At 42.5% G+C, this 14,635-nt stretch overlaps 1 long non-coding RNA gene across 2 annotated transcripts; it reads left to right on the top strand.

The window, feature by feature from the left end:
• Window positions 1-884: 884 nt before the first annotated feature.
• LOC116788812 lies at window positions 885-13,443 on the top strand. 2 transcript variants are annotated; one of them, XR_004357774.1, is made up of 3 exons: window positions 885-1,058; window positions 2,787-2,870; window positions 13,338-13,443. It is a non-coding gene; the product is annotated as an uncharacterized LOC116788812 (long non-coding RNA). The 2 variants fall into 2 exon arrangements; XR_004357773.1 differs by lacking the exon at window positions 13,338-13,443 and adding an exon at window positions 6,915-7,084.
• The last annotated feature ends 1,192 nt before the right edge of the window (window positions 13,444-14,635 follow it).

Raw genomic sequence — 14,635 nt, 5'->3', positions numbered from 1 at the left:
CACAAATGAAAGGTCAAACATTTTATACTTTGTTGTGTGTGCCCCATAATGTATGAGTAATAGGTAACTGTTAAATCAGCCTTTATTGATAAAACACCAAACTTAGTGTTTTAAGGTGCCATTCCTCAGGTTAGGAATCTTTCTCTTCACATCTTTAATCCAGGCTCCAGGGAGGTAGCTGACTTTCTGAAGAAGTGAGTTCAGTCTGCATATTGTGCCTTCTTGTTCCCTTCAGAAGGCATTTCCTACAATAATGACATGACTGGTTTTCTTTCTGGAAGCAGTTTGATGCAGAGCATAGACCAACTTAACTTCAGCAACACCTCCATGCTGGGTGTACCATCATCCTTGCTGTCCTGCTGTTCCACTTGCAAAAACTCATTCCTGTTATGCTGGGACACCTGGGAAGGTGGTGCAGTCACAGAGGAGATGAACCTGCTGCACGGGGCAGGAACTGGTCACCCTTGCCCCCTATCCTTTAAGTCACAGTGTTGAGTCAGGTGGAGAGAAGACAGGGAATCCCCTGTATCATGTGTCCTGTCTCCCTGTCAGGCCTGTCCCAGGGAAGGCAGCGTGTGATTCCAGTATTCATTCTGCCTCTCTCTCTCTCTCTCTCTCTCTCTCTCTCTCTCTCTGTCTCTCACTGTCCCTGATGCTCCTCAACCTCCTCACCTCCTCCCATAGCTCTGTCACTTAGTGGAGGAATTCCTCTACCTGGCTGCATCTAAACTGATTGAGCCGAACTCTTTCATGGGTGAAAGCTGCAGGTGAGCTCTGGAGCACAGCTTGCCCTGCCCATTAGGGCATAGCTAAGAATGGCTTATAGCTGCTGTGATGTCATGGGATACAAGAAGGGCAGGAAGTCTTTCCCTGAGGATGAAGAGGATGCCTCAACTCAACCTTCTTGCTGTGAACTGTTGTGAGCATGGCATTAGAGACATCACACGAAGAAACATATGGGGACAGTTCCAGAGCATGAAGTTTGTCTCAGCTGCATCCTTGCCAACCTCCTAGTGAGTTAGGGACATCTCCTGAGGAAAGAAGGGTGAGGTCATTAGGTGAGTCAGGGAAAGGCAATGACCAAGTAGAACCAGTGTGTGAGCACGAAGCATCACTGTCTGACTGGTGAGCTTCCTTCTTTCTCAGAATAGGATCAGAGAGACAAATGAAGTGATATCCACCCCCTCTCACTTCTGGTGGTCTGACCTCAGAAGGGAGTGGTGGAGAAACCAGCTGGGAGTAACTAGTTATTTAAAATGGATCAAGACTGTGACTGGGAAACTTCCTAAAAGGGTTACTGGGGAGGGGACAGGGAAACACCCAGGACATTCAGAACTAGCAAGCCAGTGAACTTGGAAAGGAAACAGCAAAGCAAAGTGGTCTCTCCTCCTCTAATCAAGAAAAATAAGGAATTGAAATATCCCCTGGAACTGATGGAAAATCAGGTCAGGAACAGAAATATTCATGCATTTGCTCTACTGGAGGGTAAAGAATTTCCAAACCCAATTTCTTTTGTGGAAACCTGGCTCCCTAAGGCTCTGAACGAGATGCAGAGAATGTCCCACTGCATGTGGTGTGCTGGTTCAGGATCCCTGCCAGGGCAATCCCTCCCAATAACAAGCAAAACAAAACTGAGCTGACAAGTTTCACATGTTCATAGGAGAGGGAGGTTCATGACTATAGGCAGAGCAATGAGGAAGCATCAGTTCATTTACTTCCAAATCAGTGTGAGTGTTCTCACTTCTGCAGTTGCCTTGGATAACACAGGTTCAAGATCAGTTTCTCATTGTTCTAGGAGCTATATTGATCCAGAGCCCAAGGAAAAAAACCCCAGAATTTAGGATATGATGGAGCAGATTGTTATACCATGGTAGATGAAACTCATGGAAGCAGAACACCATCTAGGGCATAGTGGGATATGATGTGTCAGTGTTTGTAGACTCCAGAAGCAGACATGAGACCCTTTTTTGGAGGACAACCTTCAAGTCTGTGCAATACATGTCACAGAATCATATATGAATATATATTTGAATTGGAAGAGACCTTTAAAGGTCATCTAGTCCAATTCCCCAGCTCATTTCAGGCGAGTTGGACACCTTCAACTAGGTTGGGTTTCTCATGTCCTTCTCATCCCAAATTCTCTCTCTTTCTGACTCTTTATTTCCCAGGGCTTCCCTTCCCATATACTTTCTTTTTTTTATGATTCCCCTTTTCCTGATAGTCTCCTGGCTGATGTCGTGTTATGTTGGTAATAGTGTAAGTTCAAATGGAAGACTGTGCTGGAGATCTCCCCAGTCCCTTCCAAGCAGCATTACTGTGATTCTGGGGGAGTACCAAGCTCCTCTTAGACCCAGAGTGCATACCTCTATGTTTTGATGATTTTTTTGATTGTTTTGATGATTTTCTGCAGAGATCAACTGCTCACTGCCTCTACTCAACTGATGGCAATGTGTTGGACCAGGCACCCAAACAGCCTGATGCAACTGCCCTCTGTCACCTCTTTTGAGACACATTTTTGGGTGATATTGTCTCTTCCTCCATATTTTGGCCTCACTCCAGTGTCAAATACACAGAAAAAAAGAGAAGAAAGTTTTCCTGTTTGTCTGTGTTTTGTGACAGCCTGCAAGGTGAGGCTAGGATTATTTACAAAGCTCTTTAAAATACCACCAAATATTTCAGGTACATTATCTGCATTTTAATTAAAAAAAAATCTAGAAAAAGATACGCAGAAAAAAACCCCCCTGCATAAACAAGAAAAAATATAGTTGATTTTCTGTTGTCTTCAGGCTTTGTGCAAAAGAGCCTCTGTGCTGGGAACATCTGAGCTGCCGAGGCACCTGGAGTGGTATCTCTGGTTTGACAGCATGCAGGTACCTCAGCCCTTGTTAAACCTGACTTAACATTTGCTTTATCAGCCAAGGTTCTCCTTCTAGCACCAGCCACTGTTCTAGTTCCCCCTTCAATGTAAGACTCTCATTGTCTGGATGTCTTCCTGCTCATGTGATGAGTCACCTTGCGAAGCTGCCAAACTCTCTCTGATGAACACGGGGGCACTGGGGCCACCTCAGAGGTTGTGAACTGGGAGGGGAGAATTTGTGAACACATGTACATATGGGCCTCTGTTCCCCAGGAAATTAAGAGAAGATAGCAGCAAACACTGAGCAGCACTGTTGTCACCAGCTTGGCAAACATGACTTGTTTGTAGCTCAGGAGCTCACGTAGAGCATGTTCCAAGGAGGCAGGTCTGGGCAGGAGCAGGGAGAGGTCTCCACAAACCCATCTCATGCAAGGCAGACCAAGCCGTGACTCAACACAGCTGAGCACTGAAGCCTTGACAGGGCTTGCTGCAGTAACACCTGAAACTTCTGTTTGCTTCCCAAGGGGATCTAGCTGTGAGGGAACAACCAAGGAAGGCAGGAGAATGGCAGATAATGTTTGCCTCCTTTTGATGTAAACATACTTCCAGAATAGCATCCTTAAGTCCTGTCATTCCCACAAGAGGGAAACAACAAACCAAGTTATCGTAGGACAGTCAGTAAATAATAACAGTAATAATAATAATGACAACAACAATCCCCACCCTTTCAACTAATTTTTGATTTTATTTTGTAAATGAGGTTACTTTGACCTGATAGAGGAATGCACCAGGGAATTATGCTGCTTCACCTAAAGAAATGACACCTCTTTATTTCCCTGCTTCTCCTTTCTCTAGTGTACCATCGGCATTTTGTGAGGCCATTACAGGACACAAGAGGGGGAGGCTGTAAAGAAATCACTCTGGTCTCATGGCACAACTTGTTATTTTCAAAGTCAGTCCTGCCCCTGGGGATTGAGGGTGCTTTCTCTGAAAGGCAATTTCAACTTACTTTGTTGCTCAAGACACGCTATATAAACAATATGCTCCTCTGGTAGAAACCTAAAAATGCATATCACATGGGCAAAGACACACAGAAATGACTCTGTGGTCCAGTTTACATCAGTATTGTCATACAGAGGCAAAAAATTCCTGCCCTCCAAAAAGACATTGCTTGAAAAATGCAGTCCTTCAGGTTGACATTATTTTATTGAAGTTTCTGTTACTGCTCTTTGTGCATTGATTGCTACATGATATGAAAAGAAAAAAACAGGAGGAAAAGGAAAATCTTTTACCATTTCTTGCTTTAGACATTTAGCATAATTTCTTATTACTTAGAGCAGAAGTTCAGCATAAAATTGCCTGGCCTCTAGATACTGAGCATTACAGGTGGTGTAAATGTTAGAGGGTCCACCTGAGAGCCCTGACTATTTTCACAGGGATGAATACAGGTAAAAGAATTGTTTATAATGAATTTCATTCAACAAACCGTATCTTTCATTTGTGAACTGTCCGTGAAGAGATTGTAATTTTCTGGAGCTGTTTGCTGAATCACTCCTGGAAATCATTCTTCACTAGCAGCCTCTTGGAGAGCAATTTGTGGGGAGCATTTCATATTCAATGTTGGTAACTTGAGTTATTTTTATGAGGTGTGTCACTTCCCCGATAGGATGTGTTCCCTACTTAGATGAGTGTAACTCCTGAACTTTGAATTTGTGTTCTGTGCAATTCCAGTTATGAATAGGAATTTCATAACTTTGCAAAGGTGTCCTGAATTGTTTGTTTGAAATCTGTTTGAAGTAGACTTGCTTTTCGCAAATATTGGTAAAACATGGAAAACAAAACCAGCAAGTCTGAAGCAAAGTCATTACAGCATTCAAATTAGCATTGTGGCTGCTCTAACCTCCTCAGATCAGGCTTTGTGCTTTTGGTGTGATAGCTGACTTGCAATCAGTGGCATATCATCTTGCGTCTAACAGCTTTTGGTAAATGGCATTATTGAAAAGGTAGAGATAAAAGAAAACCCGTCAGAGGTCAGGTGTAAACAGAAAATGTTAATGCTGGTGATGAGTGGGTGATTCATATGACTTATTCAGAATTACTGAGTGCTTGACGCTGATATTGCTCAGACACAGCTGTTCCACTGACTTGGGAAGAGCCTTTCCTGGTGTCCTTCTTCTTTGCCACAGCAAAATTCACTTTGAAACTTACCTCAGCTGAAACAGTTGACAGGCAAGAGATTAGCTGGAAATTAGGTCATCTGGGAAGAACACCCTGCTCCTAAACACTCCAAGAGATATTGTTCAAGCCTGAGGCTGCATTGGAGGCCTTAATGGTGGAAAAAACCAGAAGGCTCTTAAGAGAAGGTTCATGTTTCTGTTGGCAGCGTTGTACAAAGTTGTTCCAAAATGGTTTATATTGCCAAGGATTGTGTTCGTTCAGGCAGGGCTTGGCTTTTCCTCTTCATGTCCTCACGATGACAGCTCGTGTTGAAGGTGAGGGAAGGTGGAGTGTGTGGGAATCAGCTGGAGGATGGTTTTCTCCTCGCAGCTACTTGGTGCTGCTCCAACTGTGCAGTGCCTCGGAGGAGAGGTGTCCCTGAAGAGCCAAGGCATGAAGTGAAGGACCAAGACAGTGCCCACAGACAACATAGTCCTCTCCTCTCACCCTCCCAACATCAGATGCAAATGGCCACCTACAAAAATTTGCCTTTTACACCGAGGCAGTTGAAGGAAGGCAGCTGAGAATGAGGATCATGGGTTTGTTGAACTGGAAAGAAAACAAAGCCTTTTAATATTTGCCTGTGCGCTCTTCCAATCGTACACAGAGAGAAGGCCTTATCTTTTGGTCACAAAAGAAGTATTGACAAGGTCTCAAATAATCCCAGCAAAACCTGTTCACATAAAAGTTTGCAGAGCACAAACCTGTGAAAATTAAAGGGATCAGAGAGTCTCTCATTCAGGAGCTAGTGCTCCCTGAGAGCCCAGTGCCACTCTAATGAACCTAATGAAGACAGGATGCCACTGGCATCTCTCATCCACCTGGAGATGGACAGAAATGAGCCTGGCATCTTTCTAGAAGGAGCACACTAAGGGCATGGAGTGGTAAAATCCTCAATTACAGGTGATTCAGAACTCCTGCTAGTGGATGCATTGTCAGTCTTCCTCAAACCAAAGGTCTGTAGTTAAAAAGGCAGACAAATGAACTACTTCAGCACAGTAAAGATTTCATAAGTGCATGTGTGTAAGTAATGATTCCCTGTATTATGCCTTCCTCCCACTTGTATTAAGCCATCACGCCTGGATAATCTAACACTTTGAATTAAGACCTCCTGGTTTACCCATTCTGTGCCGAGAAATTCTGCTAGTGTTCAGCAAATCACTGACCCCTATCAAGTCCTCACAAGTACAAAATAATTCATTTTATTTATACAAGTCATCCTACAGGCCAGATTTATGGGGCAGACAAAGTAAATGCACCTGTGTTGATGCAGTGGTAATTTCATCGTGTTCTGTCAGGGGGAGTCTACTTAAAGAAGGCTACTTTCATGGTACAGCTTGATGGGGTTTGGCTGTAGGACAGCCCAGCTGGCCAGCAAGCAGAACAGGACTGGACCTGAAAGTGGCTTTTGTGGCTCTTCAAGTCCTAATAGCATATATTAAAAAAAAAAAAAGAAAAGAAAAAAAAGAAAAAAGTAAAAAAGATTCATTTTGAAGAAGAGGAAAAAATAACTACTCATTGGCTGCAAGAGGATTTAACAAGGTAGTTTACCATAATATTAGAGGGAAGGAAGTCTCTTTATGGAAAATACTGTGGGGAAGATGATTGTTTTTACTTGCAGTTGTTTTCCTTGCCTCCCTGTTGTTCTTTTTTTCAGTTCTGTAGAACAGGCTCAGAAAGTGGTACAAATCATATTATTTGTTAATGTGTCAGCCTGGTGAGCGGAGAATTTTTAGTGGTCTGCAAAGAGAACAAGCACAATTCCTGTTATTTGTTAATCACTTCTGTGTGCTTAACTTTCAAAGGCTGTTTTAAATATTTATCCTCCTTTTTCTCCAAGGATTTGTGTTTTCTTCTAAGAAGAAAATTAACTCTATCCCAGCCAAAACCAGGACAGTAATGTTTCATTCCTTCCTGACCCCAATCCTGGTGGGCATAAAGAAGACAACAGTCACAAGGAACTGTGCAAGGTCTTCAACTTTCCATTTGAAATCTGGAAAAGAAATTCAAGGGGTCCTCCCTCATGATAAAGGAAAAATAAACCCCCAAAATTAAAATAAAAAAAACCAAAACACCACTACCACAAAAAAAAAGAAACCCAAACTTTTGTTTGAGTAAGCAGTTTCACACAAACTCACCTTTAGCATTTCTAAGATGAAGTGTCACTCCATGGCAAGTTACAACTGATATCTGCAAGGGCATGGATTGGTCACAGAATAAGCCCTGGCTTGTCACAAACTTTTGGTAAACTAATAAATGGCCAGTCTCAACACATTGTACTGCAGCTATTATGCAAGTCTACCAATAAATGGACAACCCAGCTTGCTTGGTTCCTACTCACCTCATAGATCTGCCCAGAAGGTGGGAAACAGCTTAATGAAATTACTGCAGTCAGACTTCTACTCTTCTTTTTTTTCCCCCCCGATAGGTGCCGTGAACTGCTTGCGGTATTGACAAATTCCTTTCAGTTTTTATGTGGTGTAAAGGGCCATTAAGTGAGTCGTTCTGCATAGATAAAGGAAGACAGCAAAGCCCTAACAAGATCCGGGGTCCTGCTGGACCCCAAGTAGAAATCCCTGGATGGAGTATGATTGCAGGAGGATGTTTCTGTATGGGATGAATCACAAAAAAGCATTCAAATACCACAATGATTTTTTGTTTTGTTTTGTTTTTAATTGAAAGCACTTCTTTCAGCTTGATAAAGCTGAGGGTATAAATTTGTTACTCTTCCGTATGAAAGCAACTTTGGTTATTCGTCGTGATATTCATGTGTCCTCAATTTCTCACAAGAGTTATATGTGGGATGGAAGTTTTCTTTTATCATTTGATAAGGCATTGTTTTAAAATGCTCATCATCCAATCAGGGAGGATAAGCCTAGTGATTGAAGTCAGCAATTACAAAATCTGTATACTGAATACCGAAAGGTTACAGCTTGCAAACAGCCAGATGACAAGAAAATATTGTGTGATACTAATCACTAATCATAGCCTGCTTAAGAATGACATTTTCAAGAATCAAGATCAATCTGCCAATGATTCACTAGCTGTAGAAAGAACTAAATTCATAGCATGCATTATTTGAAGTGAGTGTTTTGATCAGTTCAGTATCAAAAGCTGATTCCCATTGGCTACAGAGGAAGGAGGCAATCAAAGTCACCTCTGTTTTTCACATTACTTGTTTTTTTCAGTTAAATATACTGACATCAAAAGTTTGTCATACAGAGACAGAGCCTTGTCTCTGTCCCTGTGTTACACACAGTGACATGCCAACCCCACTGAATTTTGTGACAAAATTCCCATTCATTTAGCCTCATGTCAGAGAATTGATTTTTATTGACACACTGGAGAGCAATTAATTATTTACCCATCAGCCTGAGAGAACATTTCAAAAGGATTTATTTAAGGTGTTGTTCTTTAAGAATCAGTTATCTTGAGGCATGAGATACCTTATACAGTTCACTCTACTTAAATACCCTCCACTCAATTAGCTCATGTTTTTATTCAAGAGACGAGATGGATAGGTCTCTTCAGCTGGCAATACTTTCAGAGTGTGTCAGGCCAAAGGGAAGCTAATTACAGGGAAGAGAGAAAAATTTGGAAATTACTGTTTGCAGAGGGCACTGTAGAGGGGAAACTTTGCTATGAGCAGTTCTCTCACATTACACATGCTAAAGCTGTACTCTTCTGACCATAAGATTAATGATGCCAAGCCAAACATTATACCCATGTCTCAAGGATCACAAGCAAACTTCTTCTTTTATCATGTGTTTTTCATTTTGCTGGCCACTGAGGTATTTACTGAGGAATTAGTATATATCCAGGTTTAAGTAGATTAAAATAGAAACATGCCACTGTTTACTGGATACATCTGTTCTCATTAGTATAACTTGTTGCTGTTGGCATGAAGCAGTTTAATTAAAATGACAGCATAGTTTTCTGTGGAATCAGTGCCTGTTCCCAGTGGGGCTCCTCAGACAGATGTGAACAACTTGTGCCTGCTGTGGTGGCTGCAGAAAGAAGCCAGGGCTGCCCACTTGCTGTCACCCCTCCAGAGAGTCCCTCCTGGAGAGGAGAAGGACAGAACAGTGCTTCCACTTATGTTAGACCTTTTAGTGTCTAGTGTTTTTTTTTTTCTTTCCTAGCTATTCTTTATTTAGCTCAGTCCACCTCATTTCATTAATGCCTGTGAATGTTGTGTGTTTGTGACTTAGGGGTAGGATGCATTGGTTGGTGAGCAACTGAGAGCAGATAGAGGCCCTGGGATGGTGCAGGTACCAACTCCATAAGGAATAAAGTTGCACCTGCTAAATACCGAAGGAATGATGGAGGCACCATCTCCCCTGTTGCCCATGTGGCTGTCACAGAGCAGTTTCTCAGTACTGCTGTGCCCCAAAACTCAGATATGTTCTGGAAAATCCTGTGATTGCCTTGGAAGGTATGAAAATAAATTAACAGGGTCATTTGCCTTCTGTTCCCTATGTTTTGAGATGATACTTGTCAAATGTATTTAGGGATTTTTTTTCCTGCAATGGCATAGGTTTGAAACTGGGCTGAATCAGGAAACTACAGGAAACTACTCCGGCATGTGAAAAATGTGAAGGTTTTCAAAGTACTTGCTCAAAGCACACTCACACTGAAGTCAAAACCTGGTGGCTAGGGCACTTTTCTGGGATTTTGAGCTGGGAATAGGATTTGGGGCATTCCCATCCTAACTAGTCTCCCTAGCCAGGAGCCAGTCTTTTCCTGTTTCCCGTGGGCAATCCTCCACAGCACTGAAATATAAGCACCTGAATCACAGGTGTGGTTGCCTAAAGCTTCCTGGGATAGTCATCAGAGAGAGAAAGGTTTCTTCAGGGAGTCATTGAAAGACCTTGAAGATCACCCTCCCAGCACCTTTTCTTGTTATAATTCTGGCAAATAATATAAATGCTTCATTTCAACAAGAGGATGACTCAGTTTTCCAATGGCCTGGGAGGTAATGGAAGATCCAAGTCCTGCCATCTCTGCCTGACAACATAATTTCTGCATCTCTCTGTCAGCTCCACCTTGGACTAGTCACTTGATGAAACGACACTGTTTTGAAGGGAAAGATGCTGTCATCTCTTAACTGCTTTTGATAGGAGAGAAAATCAGCCACCTACTCCTCACCCAGCAAGTGGAGCAGTGTGATTAAAGCGTTTAATAATACAAGGCTTGTGGTGAAATCCAAGACCTCTACTTTTTGTTCTTTCTGAGGCAAAAATTATGTAGTTGGGTGTTTTCAGAGGTGGTTTCAGAAAAGTGCCTGCCCAGCCCATTCACTGGGGTGGGTGTCAGCAGAGGTCTGGACGCAGCTTTTCTCCCAGAGTACTGTAGTGCACATCTGGAATGGGGAAACTTTCAGTTTCATGGTGGCTAAACAGCTGTTGAAGCACTTTGGGCTATCTGGCCGTCAAGGCACAGTAGAGGTGGACCTAGAAAGGGCAGAAAACATCCTGGTGCTGATGAGCCATATGAAGCACTGGGGCTGAAGGTGCCTCCTCTTCCATCTAAATAGCCAAAAGCAAGAAAACAGATGTTGACAGACATATGAACTCCTGTTTGGAGTCTCAGTGTGGGCCTCTGACAGACCTGGAGTTAAAACCATCAGCCATTGATGGCCTCACAGACCCAGAGGCCATGGTATGGAGCTGCCCCTCACTTTCCTGTTCTAACCAATGGTGTGTCTTAGATGCTTTTTGTTTCTAAGTAGCTCCCCACTACCTCCTCCTTGGTTAGCAGCATGGAAAAGCAGTGAATGAGAGCCAGAGATTCTGCAGTGAGGATGTGTTGGTGTTTCCACATATAAATGTAATAAACGGAAAATGCTACATAGGTTCACTTGCTGACTGTTTTGCTCCAGTGGCATGGCCCAAGAACAATCACCCAAACTCATCCACGTGTGAAAATTGGAATATTGGAAAAGGCTCCTGTGTTTGCTATTAGTCGCATTTCTTTATAACAACTTTCCTCTGTAAGTGGATACAGAAATAACTCTTCAGATAATGGATTGGAGCAGGGAGCCGTATTTGTTTAGTGGTGTAGCTGCATTGATTGGCATCCCCCTGCTCAGGAGAAATGTTTTTAACCAGCCAGAACAATAAATACTGTTGAAAAACCTACATGGGTTACACTGACAGCATTCAAATGTAAAAGCTGCTGGGTGTTTCAGGAGCCAAAATGTGATTATTTTTAAATGGCTGTGGTTAAGAATGGTTATTATTTATTGTTTGAACACAGCAGCACCTACTGGCTCCAGCCAGCAATCAGGACTTCACCATGGGAGGTGTAAAAGGGAATAAAAAAAGAGGTTTCCACATCCCTGAGTCTGGGTCTCAGTCTGGGCAGGAGCAACAGGCAGTGTTTGGATACAAGCAGCACAAAGGAGGAGCAGGAGGGAGTGGCAAGTCTGGTCTGACTCCCCTAATTCCTCCAGCTGGGCTGGGCTGGCCAGGTGGTGTTGGGCAAGCTGAGGGGGGAAGGGCCCTTATGGAGGGGAGGAAGCAGGTGATAATGTGTAGTGCATGTTTCTGGATGGAAGGAAAATGTGGGGAGGTGTCAATGCCTCAGTGACATGCTGAAGTTTGTAAGAGGGGAAGGTGAGGAGGACATATGGGATGCAGTGGGGGAAAGGGACTCACTGGTACAGTGAGGGGATAGTGTTGGGCAGAGGTGGATGGAGAGTGACAATGGTGTTTTCTCATCCAAATGTACTGAATTGGAGGAAAAAACCCAGTGATTATCTTTTTATCTTTTTTCTTATTAATGGGAAAGTTTTTCCAGAAAACTCACCTTGGGAAAAGCTAAAGTTAGGCTGTTTGGCTTGGCATGTACCAAGCTGGAATGGTTGTGCCAATTTTACATCCTGCCTGCAGGATGCAGGATACCCTGGCAGCATCCTTTCCCACCCAGCCCTGTTGACAAAAGGAACTCAGTGCTAGTGAGCATTGGTGTCCCTCGTCTCTCTTACCCAGCCTCACTTCCCAAAATCCAGACCTCTACCCCTACCTCCCTGAAACCAGGATTTACAAGGATATGGGCTGTTGGGAGGCAAGTGCAAAACTTTTTCCGTACTTTCTCCTGGACTTGGCTGCAAATCCTTCCATTCTCTGGAAAGCTGTTGACCATCTTCCCTCCCCATCAAGAATAACATTGAACCTTCCACAGTAGTTTTGATAGTTTGATTTTTTCCTACAACAGAAAATGGAAATTATCTAGAAAAGTGATTTCCTTCCACAAATATTTAGTTTTCTTCCATAAAAACGCTTTTTGCTTAGAGCATCATTCTCATGGAAAATTTTGTGGCCTTAGTGGTGAAAGTGCAGTGAAGAAAATTATTTTTGCAGCAGTATTTCAAATACATATGGTCAGGAAGAGCTTTGTCTAGGCGAGGAATCAGGAAAAATGAAAAGTAATTAAAGTCTGTATTCAATTCCATTTTAAGATCTCTCTTTTAGAGCTGTTTCTGTATTATGGTTCAGAAATGTCCAGGGAAGTTCTGTCATTTCTGGTTTCCATCTCAGACTAAAACTGAAACAAGCAAATAGTCTTATAAGAAACCTTGTTCTTATGAAGAGTTTTCCAATTTCAAGTGTTTTTATCCTCATGAGGTTTAGATAAAACACACAGATTTTTCCTTTTTTAAATGGAAGCCAGACTCAAAACCTGCTGAGGTTTCCCCATCACTAATTATAGCATGCATGTGAAGTTATTTGCTGTGAAGGTGTAGTGTTAAATTAAAATCAGATGCATCAAGAACAACTCTCTCCTGCCTTGGCAAGTGTATGGGGTTGGTGCTCCGAAGAAGAGTTTTTGTTCTGTCACACTATTTTCCTAAGTTCATCTGGAAGGGTGCAACTGAAGGAGGGTTGTGTGATTTTGGGGAAAAAAAAAATCTAACTTGGAAAAATTAAAAAAAGAGATGTGATTTTCTGTTTCATCATTTCATTTAATTCTCCCTGCATATACATGTGGGAAAGACATGCTATTTTTTCTCTCTCCTCAAGGAGAAATGCCAGGCAAGGATAGGTCCTATTAGCCCACTGGTGGCAGACACAGTGTGGTGTTGGGCTTGACTGTGGTCCAGGGACTGAAGGATGTGTGTATGTGCACCAGGCTCATTCCCACCATCCTGGCCAGCCCTCCTTGGGCAGCAGAAGGGGTTTTTTGGCTGTAGCAGTAGCCCCAAAAATTTTGCCAGTTGGACATGTCCTTCTTCCTGTGAACAAATGCGTTTTCCTCACAGGAACTGCAAGCAAAGGTCTGTGGTGCTGAGAGCTGGTAGAGATGGATGCTCCAGAGACGAAACACCATGCTCCTCACTTGACAGCCAGCCTTGTTTTATTAAAAACCACACACTGTATGTATGGTTTGCCTGAGGCAAAGCCCAGCATCAGTGCACTGTGTCCACCCTGAAACCAGCTGCTTGCAAATCGAGGTAGGCACCTTGTTCTCTGTCGGTTCCCAGAGAGCACAAACAATACTGCTGAGTTCCTTCAAAACCCTGAGTGTCACATTTTTGTGCTGAGAGCTGGGTTGGCTGGTCCCTCAGCCACCATAAGCCATATAAAATTTATTATTGTACAACAGCCCATCTTCTTCAAAGTTATCGATGGTGGTTTGCTGTCTTGGTGATTCTTTTTTAACTGTGCAAAGAATGATTATTTGAGCTTTTATTTCTTAATGCCAAGAAGGCTTCGTGAGTAGCAATATCTGGTGGCTGTGTGTTTAAGCAAAACTACTTGAAATTATAAATAATAGTCTTTAAAAACAGAAAAATCTTACAACTGGAAAGACTTTTCAACCCTCACTTCTTTTAAAATTGCTACTGGATGGAGTCAGGTAAGGTTCCTGAAGTGTTTGACCTGCAATAAACAAAAATGCAATTTTGGAAAGCTGAAAGATTTGTACTTTTAAAATCCATGAATATTACACAGAAAAAGCTACTTGGGTTTTCTGTGTGCTACTAACAATACTAGCCCCTGAAAATGGCAAAAGAAATGAAGTTCCCTTTGCTGAGTCTAAAAAAAAAAAAAAATAAAAAATTATAACAGAAGTAGACCCAAATCAACTTCCAATTATTGTTTTTAGGGTGGCAATTAAAAAAAAAACAATGGCAGAAAACACCAACAAATTGCAACCAAACTGATGCCCCTGTACAATCTGTGAGTTAAATTCCCCTGAAATTGCCAGACATTTGATCCCAGTGACACAAATTATTGTGAGCTTGGAATGATATCAATTACTCTCCATTACTACCCAAGGGCTTGCTGCTCTAGTGGTTAATAAGCCAAATCCTAAGGTGCCCTTTATATTCTTGGGTAAGGTCAAAAGCAATTAAGGAATGGAGGATCTGTGGCAAAAGCTGCACAAGTGCAATATTGGTGGGGTTTTTTTGTAAATCAGAGTCACATTGCTCAAGCACTGCTGGATTTGATCAGAAGATGGGCTCCCAGACTCAGAAGTCTATGGAAAACCAGCTTTTCCTTGTTCCCATGTGCACTGCAGAGCTGTAACTTGTGGCTGCAGTTTATCAGGGTGTGG

This window comes from Chiroxiphia lanceolata, chromosome 6, assembly GCF_009829145.1.
Source record: "Chiroxiphia lanceolata isolate bChiLan1 chromosome 6, bChiLan1.pri, whole genome shotgun sequence".
NCBI classification, from domain to species: domain Eukaryota; kingdom Metazoa; phylum Chordata; class Aves; order Passeriformes; family Pipridae; genus Chiroxiphia; species Chiroxiphia lanceolata.
This window is presented reverse-complemented; position numbering and strand designations above follow the sequence as displayed.